Consider the following 16,160-nt stretch of genomic DNA (forward strand, 5'->3'; position numbering starts at 1 on the left):
CTTTCTTGCACGGATGATGGGCAGCAACGATAAAAGGCCAGTCCGAGGGGCCCCCATTCTATGCACCCCGTGAGAAGGGGCCCGTTTTCCCCACACAGGCCGATCACTCAGCCCCGAACGAAAGGCAACAGCAGAGCAGGCGTCCGGCCCGGCACTGCCCGGAAACGACGCTGACCGGAAGCGTGGGGACAGCTGCGTGCCCCCCGAGTGGTCACCTGCACCCCTCCTCGCTGCTCCCCGCGCTGCCAGGACAGACCTGGCAGCAGGCAGGGTGGGGAGAGGCAGACCCAGGGAGATGGGATAGGAGACCATGGAAATCGTAAAATCCCAACTTGTTAGTGAGTCGGGACAAGGGGTTCAGCACAGCTGTGAAAAGAGGTCAGATGCTAGATGGTTTGACGGTTGAGCCAACAAAATAGGCTGACGAATGTGGGACCTATGGGGCAGGAGAGAAAGAGGAACCAAGGATAATACCAACATCCTTGGCCTGAACAAGCGCAAAGAGGAAGCCGCCGTTTCCTAAGAGGAGGAGAGGTTTGCGGGAAAGGGTGCAGGAGAAAGTGTGTTGATGGGAAGGTTGTGAGTCTGTCCTGTGGACACACACCTGCTAGGCATCCGAGTGGAGCCGTCAGGCAGGCAGTGGGACAGATGCGTCCAGGGTGCGTTACCGAGTCCAAGCTGGCTCTGCTCGCCGCACGACAGGCCAATACATCGGAGACGAGGTGTTGAGGCAGGGAATGTGACTTTCTTTGGAAAGCCAGCAGACAGAGGAGATGGCAGACTAGTGTCTTTGTAAAACCACCTTATCGGGGGTTTGGATGCCAGTTTCTTTTATAGCACAGAGAGGGGATGGAGATGAGAAGTAAAGTGAAAAGGCCCTAAGTTTTTGCAAATATCACCTGGAATAATGGCCAGCCTCAGGGAGGGGATGTATTGATTTCTTCTTTCTTGTAGCCAGCCATCCACAGGTGGAACAGGGTTTGGATGTTTCCCTGAACAAAGGCACTTTGGTTTAACATTCAGGGGGCAGGGTTCCCCGAGGCAGGCCATTATGTAGAGACAGTATCCTTTCAGTGAACAAAAGCAGCGGAAAACAAAGGTTAAAGTAAAAGAAACAGATGCAACATGTAATCAGAATTGGCTCTTCCCTGTTACAAGTGCAAGGGGATGGCCCCACGGTCCAGGCCACAAGTTTACACTGAGGGCCTGGCGGGAATGAGCAGGGAGATGGGAGGCGTCACAGGAGAGTGTGAGGTGCTGCCAGAGGGTCAGGTGACACAAGCCCGGGGAGATGACTGACCACTGGGTTTAGCCACACGGAGGTCACTGGCAGGTGACACTGCCTGGAGTGTTAGAGGGCGCCGAGGAGAAAAGCCAGAGATGGGAGTGTGCTTCTGCATCTCACCGCCCTGTGCTGGCTGAAATGGCATCGGCATGCTGAGCAGAAGTGCCGCAGTGTGGCGGTATCCTTGCCTTCTGCTTCCTGACCGCTGCTTTGCACATTTCGAGCCGGAGAAGCAAGCTGTTTTGCACTAGAACTCTGTGTAGATAACGCGTAGCAGGTTAGGACAGTGCCCTCCTATTCCTAATTTACTAGAGTTCTTATGGATGGTTACAGAATTTCATCAGATGCTTTTCCTGAATCAACTGAGACAATAAGATTGTTTTCCTTTAATCTGTGAATGTGGTGAATTACATTAGTATCAGAGTTTCTTTAATGTTGAACCAACCTTGCATTCCCGGTAAACTCAATTTGGTCACAGTACATTATATTTTTTAATCACAGCTGGGCCCTGTTTGCTGATCTTTCATTTAGGATTTCTGCTCTCACACTTACAGAAAACTGGCCTCTCATGTTCCCTTCTAGAACCATCCTTGTCTACTTTAATCATGAAGGTTGTGTTTGTCTCTTTCCTCCTCCTCCTCTCTTCTCAGAGTCCGTACGAGACTGGGACATCTGTCCTTCGAAAGGTGGCTAGAAATGGGCTGGGCATGATGTCTTCTTTGTGGAAAGGTGGGTATTCCTGATTCAATTTCCATATGATTATAAAACACTTCAGACTTTTTTAAATTTTTGAAAACTTTTCTTTTTGTAGGAACTTGCCACCTAAGTTTTCAAGGTTGCTCATAATATTCTATTTTTCTTTGAACCTCTGCTGCATTTGCAGCATCTAGACATTTCTTCTAAAATCATTATCCTTCTTGAAATGCAACCTTTAGAAGATCCTCTAATGAGAGGTCTTTTGGCAGTAAACCCTTTCAGTTGTCGTCTTAAAAATGTCTTTACTTCATTCTCATTCTTGAAAGATAGAACTGTTGGTTATTACTTTTAAAGATGTTAAAAATGACATCTTTTGGCCTCCAGTGTTTAATGCTATCAATCTATTTGTCATTCCCTTGTAGGAAATCAAACTTTTCTTTCTGGCTGCTTTTGAGATACCCTCTTTGTCTTGGATGTTTTGCATTTTCCGTATAATGTTTATTCTGCTAGAGATATCCTGAGAATGGGTTGCTTTCATCAGTTTTGGAAAACTGTCATCCATTATCTCCTATCAAACATCCATCTGCCCCCTGCCATTCTCTGCATTTTCTCAGAACCCAGGTTAGGCAGGTGTGAGGGTCTTCTCACTCTGCTCTCCATTTCACTTAACCTCTCTTTTTATATGTTCCATCTCTTTGTCTGTCTGGGAGAATTACCTTCTTCAAATCTTTCCTCCAATTTACTAGTCATCTCTTCAACTGTATCACAATTCCTATTTAACTCACCTATTAAATTTGAAACTTGCTTCTTTTCTCAGACCTGCTTTGTAAATTATGAGTTTCCCTTTCCTCCTTCTTTCTCATTCACTATGTTCCTTTTTATCACTTCAAACATGTTAAACTTATTTTCTAGCACTTCTCAGATAACTTTAAAGTCTGTAGTCTTTGTAGGTGTCTTTCTTGTAGCTCGTTTTCTCTGCTGAGTCTTGCTCTTAGTGGCCTGCTTCCTTGTACTTTAGTGATTTTCCCCCTCTTGGAGCTTATGTTTGATGAAATAAAATTATTTTTAAGGCAGGACAAAAAATGTTTTAACATAAAATTCTCTCTGCCAGTCTGGGCCACTACCCCTCTTTAGCGTGCACTGTGCACCTACGCTACACATGAACCAGACCTCCCAAAGGACACGGGCATGCCTGCTCCGTCACAGAGAGCAACTTTCTCCTGCCGCCAGCAAGGTAACTCCCTAGGAGACAACATTTCTTAATCCTGTAAGGGGTCAGGATGACCTACTACTCGCCTTGTACGTGCAGATCTGGACTATGTAAACCGTCAATACATCATTTGATGGAGTATTACTCCCTCTCTCGAAAATGTATGTAACTGTGCTTTAACTTCTAACGGGAGGAATAGTCCTCAGAGCTTTCTGAAAGACTGTCTCCCAGGTTATTATCCTCAGGTTGGCTCGAATAAAATTCTCCATTTCTTTCTTAGACTGACTATTAATTTTTCGTCGACATGTTCCTTGGAACTTCTATCTGTTGGAATTCTTTGAAGCGTGTATCAAAAATGGTTTTCTTTGGGGAAAAAAAACTTTTGTGCTTGCTTCTGCCAGAGCCTAAAGGCACTATTATCCCAAGACTACTTTCAACTAAATTTTCAGCTTGAAATTTTCTAAGACAAGTAATACGAATTGGGACTCCAAACTCATGTGAATTCAGGACTGCGGTTAGATATTCCAAAGGGAGGTGTTTTCCTTCCTTTTTCCTTAACTTCCATGGCCAAGGCCAAGAAAGGCGACCAGCAGCACCTGTTCAGTCCCTGGACAGGCTCCAGGTTTGTCTCCTGCCTGAGGCTCATTACAACCAGGCAGAAGGCCCTGGAAATTAATTGGCAGGTGCCCCTGGGTGAAGGCCTGCTTGGATGCTGCTCCCTTCTCTCTCTCGATTTACATTTTCTCGAGATTTCTGCTATACGAGAGTCTCTCTTCCTTCGCAGTCACGTTTTTGAAAAATACACCAGCAGCCTTCGCTGTATCCTGTGATGGAGGGGCCTCTTAATTTGCTTAACAACCTTTATTTAACCAGGGAGTGCAGAGGTCAGCCTCAGGCCAGCCCTGGGACCCATCCTCACTCGGAATTCAGGAGGTTGGGCTGTGAATCCTGCGTCCGCATAAGGTACCCCCGGCTGGCGAGCGGAGTGCGGCATAAGCCACGCGTTCACGGGAACACAGCGTTCGGGGAAAATGGAGTTTTACAGCTTCGCTTAAGTGGATTATTTGTCTTCGATGACTTGGAAAATTATATTAAAATAGCAATTTAATAAATAAAAATTTCATATCCTAATGGAAACTGGGCTTCTGCTCTAATGAAGCTTAACCTTGACAATAAACACCACCGTCGGCTGCCCGGGTGGGACGAGCCTAGGAGGCAGGCTCTCCGCAGCGGACGCCCACACGTCGCAGGGCCCACCACCCGTGCCCACTCAGGACGGGGGTCTCCATCGTCTTTGGGATCTGGCACGTGCAATCAGGACCTTCCCGACCAGTGCAAGATCAGCCACGTGGACCGGCCGTTTCCAAACAAGCCCAGGGGGGAGACGGCGAGCACACAGAGAGCTCTCCAAGGGAAGAGGATGAGCCTTCGGGAAGCCCCCTGGGCAGGGGCCAGTGCTGGCTGACCGCGGCGCCGACCCCCTGGGAAGCACGTGCTGCGGCCATTTCAGAGCAGGCTCTAGGGACGTGCCTGACCCTCCAGTCGAGGCCGTCCGGCCGCCACCGCACAGGGCCCAGGCTGCAAATCCTTATCTCCCACCTCCCCAGGCTCCAGACAACTTGGGAAGGAAAGGCCAGAGAGCTGGAAAGGCCACTCCGCGGTACACCAGGACGACAAGCAGCCCTTCTGCCTTCGTGGCGGCCCATCACCTCTGAAGAGCAAGCCTGTTAGCAGAGTCTCCTCCTAAAATGCTCACCCTCGGGATTCTGAGGCCGGGGAATTCTGGGGGTCAAGGAGGAACACTGGTCCTATAACAAACGCCATTTTTAAAAATCACAAAATCATCTCTCCAGCTGAGGAAAAGACAATTCACATAAGACCCCAGATGCACTTGAAAATGACCATTTAAACGCCCCAATCCCATTCCAGTCGGATCAGACATCTGAAATCTCAGGTCTTAAGACTTTTATTACCTGCAGTCAACTGTGTCTAGCAAACCCAAACCCCGCTCCAAAAAGAAGGCCGCAGGATGATGGATGCCCACGTCACCGCAGGGGACCCCCGGCACTCAGAGCCCCTCCCAGGGCAGACAGAGGAGAGGAAAGGACACCCTGACAGGCCAGGACCGCAGGCAGGTGGGCAGCCTTTGGGTGTGTGGGGCCCATCCCTGTAGGATTTCCCCTGGGGGAGAGGTGGAAGCACCCAAGAATGCATCACACCAAATAAGTGCAAGACAGCTGTGGGAGAGATGCTCAAGTTCTCTGAAAGACATCAAAGAAAACCTAATAAACAGGAAGATACACCAGGTTAATGGACAAAAATTTCAAACCTGGAAAGATGTCAATTGCCTTCCATTATAATTTATAAATCAAGGTATTTCTAATAAAAATTCCAACCATGTTTTTTTGTGGAACATGAAGCATATTCTAAGGTTGATGTTGAAGAGCAAAGGGCCAAGAATAGCAAGACAAGCCCACAGATGGACAGATAAGGGGAAGATTTACATCCACTCTCAAGACATTTTGTGAGACTGATGAAGACCATGTGATCTGGGCCTAGGACAGGTGGGCCAGGGGAGCAGAGACCCCAGGCACAGGCCCGTGGTAATGTGGGTATTTGTCTTTGGCAGACAGGGTAGGCAGACCAGCTGGGGAAGGATGGATTATTTGATAAATGATACTGAAATAACTGGCTATCCATATGGAGAAAGTAAAATTAGGTCCCTACCTCATGCCATACGTAAGCCCCAATTCAAGGTGGATTACAAAGCAACCTGCAAAGGCAAAACCTTAAGAGCACAGGCATCAATTTTTTAAAAAATCAGTAAATTTGACAACACAAAAATTTAAAACTTATGTTTGACAAAGGCACTATAATTAAGGTAAATGTATAAGGCGCAGACTAGCAAAGGATATCTGCAGTGCATGTATGACTGACAAAGGACTGTATCCAGTATCCAGTATATATATGTGTGTATGTGTGTGTATATATACATATATACACACACACACATACACACATATTTTTTAATCCTCCTAAGAATCAATAAGAAAAAGACAAACTACCTAATTAAAAAAATGGGCCAAGGATGTGAACAGACCTCGAGTGGTCAGTAAAGATAGGAAAAGCTGCCCATACTCACTGGTAACCAGGGAGGTGCAGAGCAAGACAGGTAAAAGAAAGATGTCAGTTCTTGTTTTTCAAATGGGCAAAGCCTAGAAATTGTGAGGACTGCAGAGTATAGGAGAGGATGTGGGCGGAAAGGAATTCTGCGCATGCTGGGCGGAGGGGTGGGGGGATGCAACTGCTGTGAAGAGCCTGGTAATATCGAGATGTTTGCATGCTGTAACCCAGAAAAGTCCTGTCCTAAACAGAGCATCTCCTACACCAGGGTATAAGGAGACACGTACAAGAACGTTAGGATTGAGCGCTGTTTGTAACTGCAAAAAACTTAGAAACAACTCACATGTCTTTCAGCAGGAGATTGGATAAATTATAACATATTCATACAGTGTGAAGCTATAAAGAGTGAAAATAAATGAAATACAGCTACATCCATCAACATGAATAAGCATTAAAATATAAAGTTGAACACAAGAAGCAGGTCACAAAAGAATATTTAAGTGTGATGCCGTTTATAGAAAGTTTCAGAATATCATCAAGATCATAAATATTGTTTATAGATATATATGTATGTGGTGAAAATGAAAAAAAGCATGTTTAGAAATTATAAAAACCGATTTCAACGTAGTGGTCACCTCTGGAGAATAAGGAAGGAAGCTTCAATGACAAATGTGAAATTTAATTTTTAAATCAGTAATAAATGATCTGAAACAAAAATGAAAAACGAACTGCCAGATTTGACAGAGCTGTGTAGTTAGTACACAGGCATTCACTGGATTATTAGCTACACTTTCTGTATACTTAAGACTTTTTAAAATTTAGGTAACTAATAAGAACCTACTGTACAGCACAGGGAACTCTACTCAGTACTCTGAAATGACCTATATGGGAAAAGAATCTAAAAAAGAGTGGATATATGTATGTGTGTAACTGATTCACTTTGCTGTACAGCAGAAACTAACAACATTTTAAATCAACTATACTCCAATAAAGTTTTTTTTTTTTTAAAAAAAGGCTTTTTATAATTAAAATAAAAGAAACAGACTGGGGACTAAATTGCAGTGGTCTTTTCTGGGGTCATGGGGTGAGGGGCCACTAATTCCTGTGACTCCAGCCCAGCCTGGGGCATCTGTCTGGCCCCAGCCACCTCGCTGTCACCCAGACTGTGGCCTCAGGTGGATTCTGACCTCCACGACCTTGGGCAACCCCTGCTCATGTCTCCTCCCAGGGCCACAGGCACAGGGGGCGGGGGGCAGCCCCTAACTGCCCTCCGTCTTCCCTTTGACCTTCCTTCTGAGACTCTTTCCTCTGCCCTTAAACCAGCGGGGCTGTTGGCATGTTTACACTCTTACGGAGAAGGCTTGATTTTTGAGAGAAGCTCAGAGGATAAGAACTTAATGCAGAAAAGCTGTCCCCGGGGCAACCCGGCCTCTCCCCTCTCCTCCAGCTGCTGGCCAGAGGCAGAAGATAAACCCGGGCGCTCCTAACATGAGTTTTCTTCAAACTGCATGTCAGGTTCCACAGTGGATCTAGTTTTGCTTATAAAATGACAAAATGAAAGTCTGAAATGACTACACGATTAACTAAATGCAAATGACTTACATACGGCGTACACTTTTCAAAAAGTAGGCAATCAGGCAGAGAAACGGCTTTCCTTCTATTTTTTATAATAGAGAAATTGTGATAAAAGGAAAAATTTTTCACCTTTAATCGCATCATTAAACTTTGCTTATAATTTTTGGCACTGAAATAAAACCGAATGGCCTTCTGGCACAGGAGATTTTCCTACGTACATGTATTTATGTAGATGGATTTCTGAGGCCATTCAAACGACAGGAATTGTTTCCCATTCTTTGTGCGGATCCGAGTGCACCAACTTCAGCTGTGCAAGCAAAATCTTTGCTATGATTTCCTTTGAAATATTCATCACCAGGCCAGTGCATCACACAATTACCTACCAGGAATGCAGAGCACGGCCATCTTAAAATTCACACCAACGCCCTCATGTTTGGGGCCTGGGCTGGTAATGGAACTGTAAATCACATTTCATTATGCAGCCAAATCCTGAGGCATAAATGAGCTGGTGCTCATCCAGCCGGCCTCAGAGTGACTGATCTATTATCTCTTGCCAGATAATTCAGGCATGTGTCTGTCCACGTCTGAGAACACTCCAAATGGCTAAATGACGAAGGTCACGGCCAGTCCAATTCATTCCGGGAGTCACTGGTTGCATGCTCATCCAACAGGGAGGGCTGGTCTGGGAAAGGGAGGTGACCCACCTGCTGTTGCTCTGATGTGTCAGCAATTCCCAACTGAAATGAACATTTTAAAGCTGGAAAAAGCATAAGATAACAAAGAATACTGAAATATTTTTTTACATTCCTAAGAAATGTTTATTCCTTTGTTGATGATGTATCAGGGTTCTCTGGAGAAACAGCACCAAAAGGCTATGTGTGTGTTGGGACAACAGGACACACACATTTATATATATATACATATATATGTGTATATACACACACACACACATACATATGTATAAAGAGACTGAATATAGAAGCTTGGAGAGTCCAAAATCTGCTGGGGAAGCCCAGCAAGCTGCAGACCCAGGGAAGAGCTGATGCTGCAGTTGAACTGCAAAGGCCTTCTGGAGGCAGAATTGCTTCTTGCTCAGGGGAGGCTGGCCTCTGTTTCATTCGGGCCTTCAGCTGATTAGACGAGGCCCACCCATGTGATGGAGGGCAATCTGCTTTATTCAGAGTCCACCGATTTAAATGTTAATCTCATCCAGGAACACCTTCACAGAAACATCCAGAATAATATTTGACCAAATAGCTGGGTATCGTGGCCCAGCCTGGTTGACACACAAAATTAACCATCACCCAGATCATGATCCATCTTCAATTTTGAAAGGTAATTCTCCAGTGCTGTGTTCCTAGGTCCTTCTAAACGACGAACGATTGGTTTAGGTATTCAATTAATCAACAACAGAAACAACAAGCTCCTACGGCTCACAGAGCCATAAGGGAGAAGTTGATCCTTAAATGCAGACAAGGCACACCAGCGAAAACCAGTTAAGAGCCAAACAAACAATGGCTTTGATTTAAATATGTTGGCTCGGGCCTCAGGACAGACACACATTCCGCCAGCACGTGCGCTCGGAGCAGACTGGGTGCCACTCGGCCCCCCTGCAGCACGGGCCGCTCGTCACCTCCAAGAGACATCAGGCGGGGGGGGGGCTCGCACCACAAGTTCACATCACAAGTGTTGCGCTGCCTGCACATGCCTGGCTCCTTTATGGATGAAATCAAAGGCATCCTTTGAATGCTGCTCTGTCAAAACTTCATGAATTACACAAGTTCTGGAGAACTGCAGGGGCCAGAGCCAGCACCGCATTGTCACTAACCTCAGCTGTCCTTACGGCCCCTCCCATTTCCCAGATTTAAACATTGCATCCCTGATGGCCTGGCATCTTTGTGAGACCATGAATCACGGTCTGGACTATGGGTACCGCCTTACAGGCGTTTTTGCTACCCTGTCCAACCTGATAATCTCTACTGTTGTTTACAGTTTGTCAAGGATGATCCTGGCAAATTAAAAGGAAGAAGATCCTGCTGTGGGTCCTGATTATTTTTTCTTTGAAGTAAGAAATGACATCACGCCAGTTAAAAACTCAAAGCTTCAATTCTCTCCCTAGACCAGACTGAGCCAAGAGAGCAGAAAGGTCAGAGTGAGTGAGTGAGCTGCAGCTCTCGGTGAACAAGCCAATTGTCCGTCCACAGCCCCGCGAGGACGGGCGGGCACTTCCCTTCGCTGGACAGGCAGGCCTGCACACGTGCCCGTCCACAGGCTGGCGCCGGGAGAGCTCAGGTGGCACACCCTGCCTGTGGGGTGAGCGTGTGCTCGGGAGCTGGTCCCCCCCCCCACCGCCCCCGTCTCCGCCGCAGCTCCAGCCCTGGCCTCCTCCCCGACTCTCTCCTGACGCTCCTCCCAGCTCCCAAGGCCTCGAGGGCCCCTGCCTCTGCCCGCACCTCCCCGGCCGCCTGCCCTGCGGCCTCTCTCGGCTGACTCCGAGGGTCCCCCCCGTGCTCAGTGCCATGTCCCCACAACACACCAGGACACGCGTGTGCAGCCCGCTCCTGTACCCCTCCCCTCTGCGCAGACACCGGCCCACGGGGACCCCTGTGCCCTCCTGGAGAGGGCAGCTGACCTGGTCCCAGCTCCCACGCTGCCTCGGCTGCCAAGTGCTCGTCCAGGAGCGCAGAGCGCGTGTCTACTCTCGGGGCGAGCTCCGGGAAGGCCAGGGTGACGTGTCTAGGTGCACAGCACAAAGCCCTGCGCCCAGACGGGGTCAGAGAAGGAGGCCGACACCCCGATGCGCATCTCATGGTGAGCACGAGTGTGAAACTTGTTAAAGACGGACAGACAGCTTAGCTCCACACGAACCTCAGGCACCTCGATGGAAAGGGAGCGCTGAGCCAGACACCTTCTCAGGCCTCAGACGTCGGGACAGGTTCCAGGGTTTGCACTGCGAGGGCAGGACCCCGAGGGGCCGAGGGCCACGAGTCCACTACCGGAAGGGTCGTTTCTGGATGCCTGCCTCTGTCCACTCCCCCACACGGCCATCGGCCTCACGAGCAGTTCTCTGTAAAGTCTCATTCTGGTAGTAAACGAATGAGGAGGATTCTGAGAGCAGAGGAACGCGTGGCCTGTAGGCCCCTGCAGGCCCCGTGTCTGCCTGGACAGGGGAAAGAGCGCTCATTGGCTACAACAAAGCAACAAAGGACATTGACTTGAGCCAAAATGTTAGCTTTTCCATCTCCTTGACTGGCATTCCCCAAAGTTACTCAGCCAGGGCAGTATGCGGGAGCAGACGGAGGTGGTGGAGGTCCACGGGGGCCACGCACACCCTCCACCGGCTGACACTGTCTGAAACTAGAGGGCGCGAGCTTGGCTGGTCCCCAGACACCCCCGGCTGACGTGGAGCTCCCTGCAGGCAGGGGCTGGGCCTCACGTCACCCATGCCCTTCATGCCAGCTCAGTGCTTGGCATCAGATGGGCCTTGGGGCCCGGCGGGTGGATGAGGCTGGGATGGACCAACAGATGTCCGCTCTCAGCGCGAAGCAGAAGCAGAATCTCAATCTCCCGGTCACAAGCCTGGACCCTTCATTCTTAACCAGCTCCCAAGAGGCTGTCACACAAAGTGAAATCTGAGAACCACTTGGGTTAGGAGCTTCTGGGGACGAGGACCTGCCTTCCCTTTGCCTGGGTCTCCCCCAGCAGCTAGCGCAGTGTTTCCACACACAGCAGGTATTTGGAAAATGATCAAAATACCGAGTGAATGAATGAAGGCCACGATCAAGTCCCAAGTTATGGACTAAGCTCGTTGCTTCCCAATGACTGAACGTCCTCAGACCACCAACCTTGAGTCAAGACTTAAATCAGCCCCCTTGTAAATAAGGCTGTGACTAGGACTGTTATTGCTTTGAAACTAATTTGAACAAAAAGAATCCACATTCACCTAATAGCCGTTCTCTAGGGAATGCCCAGATGTAGCAGAAAACACTGACAACAGAGAAAAGAATTTCCTGTAAGCTAAAACAAGGAAAATTACACAGACACTGCCGCAAACTAAGAAATAAGAAAGAGTCTGACACGATGCGACTGTCCCCTTATTGTGTCCAATGGTCCTGCCACCATGACTACAGGACTACTCTACATCCTTTCAGGCCTTGCTCCTTCCAAACTCCCTCCCCCAGGCCAGGCCTTCAGAGTGAGAGGGTGTGTGTATGGGGTGTGCTTTCTAAAAACATTTTATAATAAGACTTTTCAAAAACTCCCCAAACTAGAAAGCACAGAATAAAGGAGCCCATGTACCCATTCTTCAGGGTCCACAACGATCACATGTGGCCAAACCTGTTTCATCTCTTACCCGATCCCCACGCCGCCCACATGCTGTGGGAATATTCTAAGGGAATCCCCGTCATCACAAGTCATCCATGAGAAGCAGGTCACCTGTTCTGCGGGTGTTTCCCACTCAGGCTCCGGCTGGCGAGTGGCGCCCGTGTCCCCTTCCCCAGGATGTCCTGTGAGCTTGGACTTAGACCCTGAAGCTGGGGCGGAGTCGGATGCAATTCTGTTTTGCAGGAGTTGATGCAGCAGCGCACCCTTCATGCTTCCCATCAGGAGGCTCGTGACTTCTGCGTCTCTCCTTCACGACACTATGATTGATTAGCGGGTCCAGGTTTTGCCAGACGGATCCATGCGTTAGAAAGTTCCCTGCCAGCCACCTCTGAAGATTTTCAAAGCCATTGGTGAGCGTCCTTAAGCTGTTATATCATTAGGGTGACAACGTGATTCTTTCCTTCCCCCTGCATTTATATCCGCTTTTTTTCTGTAAGGAATAACTTCTCCTCAAAAACTATTTGATTACCAGAAAAGCACAATACTTGCTTGAATCGTTCCTTTTGTTTATCAGGTGATGCCCTAGCAACCTTCAAAGGCGAGCTGGTGAGGGTTTAATTTAGAAATCATGATGAATTCATAGACTTTAACATATTTGGTTTATTTTAATCCACTGCCCTCATAATTCTTCCTGATGTTCAATTTTCCCATTTCTGACCCCTTTAAATTGGGCTTCTGACGTGACCCCAGAAGTCTCTGAGAGGCCACTTGCCTTCTTTATGATGAGATGCTCCAGAATCATCTTGAACGTTTCCTGCCCTAGGCCTGGGACTGCGCCTTTTCCTAAGGAGCCCTGGTTCCTTTTCACGGGAAATGGTATGGAAACTCCACAGGAGTCTTATTTACACTGGGTTGATCACTGGACCCAATAATTTTCAGGGGAGGAAGCTAGAAGATGTGATTTTATTTCTTTTAAAGAGAAGAATACATCACAGGTTCATACTGAGTCTTAAATCATATTTAAGATTATAGCGTTTTGGGGCTTCCCTGGTGGCGCAGTGGTTGAGAGTCTGCCTGCCAATGCAGGGGACACGGGTTCAAGCCCTGGTCTGGGAAGATACCACATGCCGCGGAGCAACTAGGCCCGTGAGCCACAACTACTGAGCCTGCGCGTTTGGAGCCTATGCTCCGCAACAAGAGAGGCCGCGATAGTGAGAGGCCCGCGCACCGCGATGAAGAGTGACCCCCGCTTGCCGCAACTAGAGAAAGCCCTCGCGCAGAAACGAAGACCCAACACAGCCAAAAATAAACAAATAAATTAATTTAAAAAAAAAAAAAAAAAAAAAAAGATTATAGCGTTTTTTCCTTCTTTAATTTTATGCTTGATTCTCTTTTAGGTTAAAAGTCTTAGTTCCTATAACATTATCATAATTACTTATTTGCTTTACCCTAATGTATGTATTTATGTGTAATGTGTGTATATAAACAATAGTTTCAAGATAGCACTCATGTTATTACTAACAATATGATTACTGAGTAGAGTTTTTAAATTTTTTTGCAATTCTTTTTGTGCTTGAAATATATGCTACTAGGACTGTACATGCAAATTGCTCAGAAGTCTATTCAAAGTAATTTTGCTCTGTGTGATTAGGCCACCAACTCAATATAGAGTTAGGTTCATATTTTACCTTTTAATTTTGTCCTTGCTTTTTAAGGCCCACTCGTTTAGGTTTAGTTTGGTTTTACACTTATGAAAAGCAACATATGATTCCACAGTAAGAACCTCAAACCAGGTGCATTTGGAGAAGTTGGGCTGCATCCCTGTTTCTCCACACCACCCATCCTCCCCACGAAGACCGCACCTTTTCCACTAGGTTCTGGTTTACCCTTTCACTGACTTTTGTTTGTAATATAAGTAAACACGTGTGCACGCAGGAAAAGGTGTGTGTGTGTGTGTGTGTCAGTCCATCCGTGTGTGTCTGTGTGTCTGCTCATACGCTCCCAACCAACCAACCAACCAACCAACCAACGAGGGCACCCACGCATGCTGTCTGTGCCTTGCCCCTCCCAGTAAACAGTACAGCCAAGACCCCCCCAGCCACACGCAGAAAGCCCCCTCATCCCTCCTCACCCCCGTCGGGTGCACCAACCCCTGGGAGTGTCAACCAGCCCTGTGCTGACGGACATCTGTGGGGCTTCGGGCCTTTCACCATTACAAACAGTGCTACAACGGATAGACCCTGTGGATACAGCATTTTCTATTTTCTCCAGCTTAACTTTCGGATGGTTCCTGGGCCAACAGGGAAGAGCCTGTGTTGTTGGCAAGAGAACAACAAATAGCCCCTGTATGCGTCCTTCCTGGGCCCTGCTTTCGACCTGCTGCAGCCCCGTCCTCACCTCCCTGCTGGCTGCCCGCCTTTCTTACCAGCTCACGGGTCAGTCACTACCGGCTGACGGCTCACCTTCGGCAGGCGCTGGATAACATTACCCCTCGTACAAATATTACTGCATATATACTCGCGGTACAGAGGGACAAGGGCCTACATTGTTGTTTTCTCATTGAACCTTTTGCCAAGATAACTGTAGATCCACATTCAGTTGCAAGAAATAATACAAAGAGACCCCATGTTCCCTCTACACAGTTAGGGGCTACCCTTTTAATTTGCAGGAAAAGGAACACTGATCAACCCCCTGGCCTGGGCCCCGCGCTGCTCACACGGCTGACAGGAGGGCACGGGCTCAACGGACACGTCACGGTCATCAGATATTTCACACGGGCTACTGAGTCACGGCGTGTAGTGGGCACTGGTGGGCTGAAAATGTTTAACCTGGAATACGATTTTAACTTCACTGTTTAAATGAAGATTCCTTTGCTTTGCACATTCACCAGCACACATGTATGTGGATGCAGGATGCACGTGTATCCAGGTGCGTGGATGCAGGTGTTAGTGTGACCTTTTCTAAACAGAGTCCAGCTATTCTCCCATCTCTGGGTTCCTGGGGAATAAATATTAATTTGACCATGAAAATTATACTGTTCAGATCCTTGGCCATTATTCTTTTTCTGTTTGATAATTCATACACTGATAAGGAAGAACTAAAGTTCTCCATTACAACTGTAATCTTTCTATCAGATTCTGGCTTTATGTTTTCTTATCTCCATGACTTAGGACATATATATTTAATATTGTTTTGCTATAATAAAATGGCTGTCTTTAATTAACTCAATACTATTTCCTTTAGTCTTTTTAATCTTAATATTATCATTCCTATTTTGCTTCTGCTCGAGTTTGATCGGGAGAGCTTTGCCCAGCATTTTATTTCTAATCCTTTTATGTCCCCAAAGGAGGAATAAATGTTAAGAAGGAAAATTCAAACAAAATTTGACAAATATACTTTAAGATTACATGAATGAAATATTCATTGAATCTGTGGGTATTTAAAATGATATTTTTGGTGCTCAATTTTACTTTTTGGAAAAACTCAATTCATGACCAGCCAAATACTTTGATATTTTACCATTTTTAAATTGTTTAACTAAATATTGAGTTAATACCAAATATTTTTTACATATATGGGAATAAAAGCATACCAACAGAACAAGAATTCTTTGGTTTACTATCCATTGTTTAAGAAGAAAACTAACCTCTAACCAGGTAACTTTCTCCAAAGCCAGCCCAGCCCTTTACTTGAGATTCCAACCCTTCAAAGGTAAACAGTATCCCAAACTGTGTGTTTATCATTTCCTTGACTTCCTTTATCTTTGCACCACAGTTGTTTCCTTCTAGATCTGAATTTTAGATAAATGTAGCACAAGGTATGTATGGCTCGAGGACTTTTATTTCATTCAACACTATGTCCCTGAAATACATGCCTGTCGCTTCATGCAGCTGCAGACCATCATTACTTTCCGTGCCTCGCTGACACTCCACAATTTCTTCATCC

At 46.9% G+C, this 16,160-nt stretch overlaps 1 protein-coding gene across 4 annotated transcripts in view; it reads right to left on the reverse strand.

The window, feature by feature from the left end:
* The window catches only part of TBC1D22A (TBC1 domain family member 22A), a 316,566-nt gene that overhangs the window by 32,758 nt on the left and 267,648 nt on the right, over positions 1-16,160 (reverse strand). The gene's annotated exons all lie outside the window — the stretch shown is intronic.

This window comes from Balaenoptera acutorostrata, chromosome 11, assembly GCF_949987535.1.
Source record: "Balaenoptera acutorostrata chromosome 11, mBalAcu1.1, whole genome shotgun sequence".
Classification (NCBI taxonomy): domain Eukaryota; kingdom Metazoa; phylum Chordata; class Mammalia; order Artiodactyla; family Balaenopteridae; genus Balaenoptera; species Balaenoptera acutorostrata.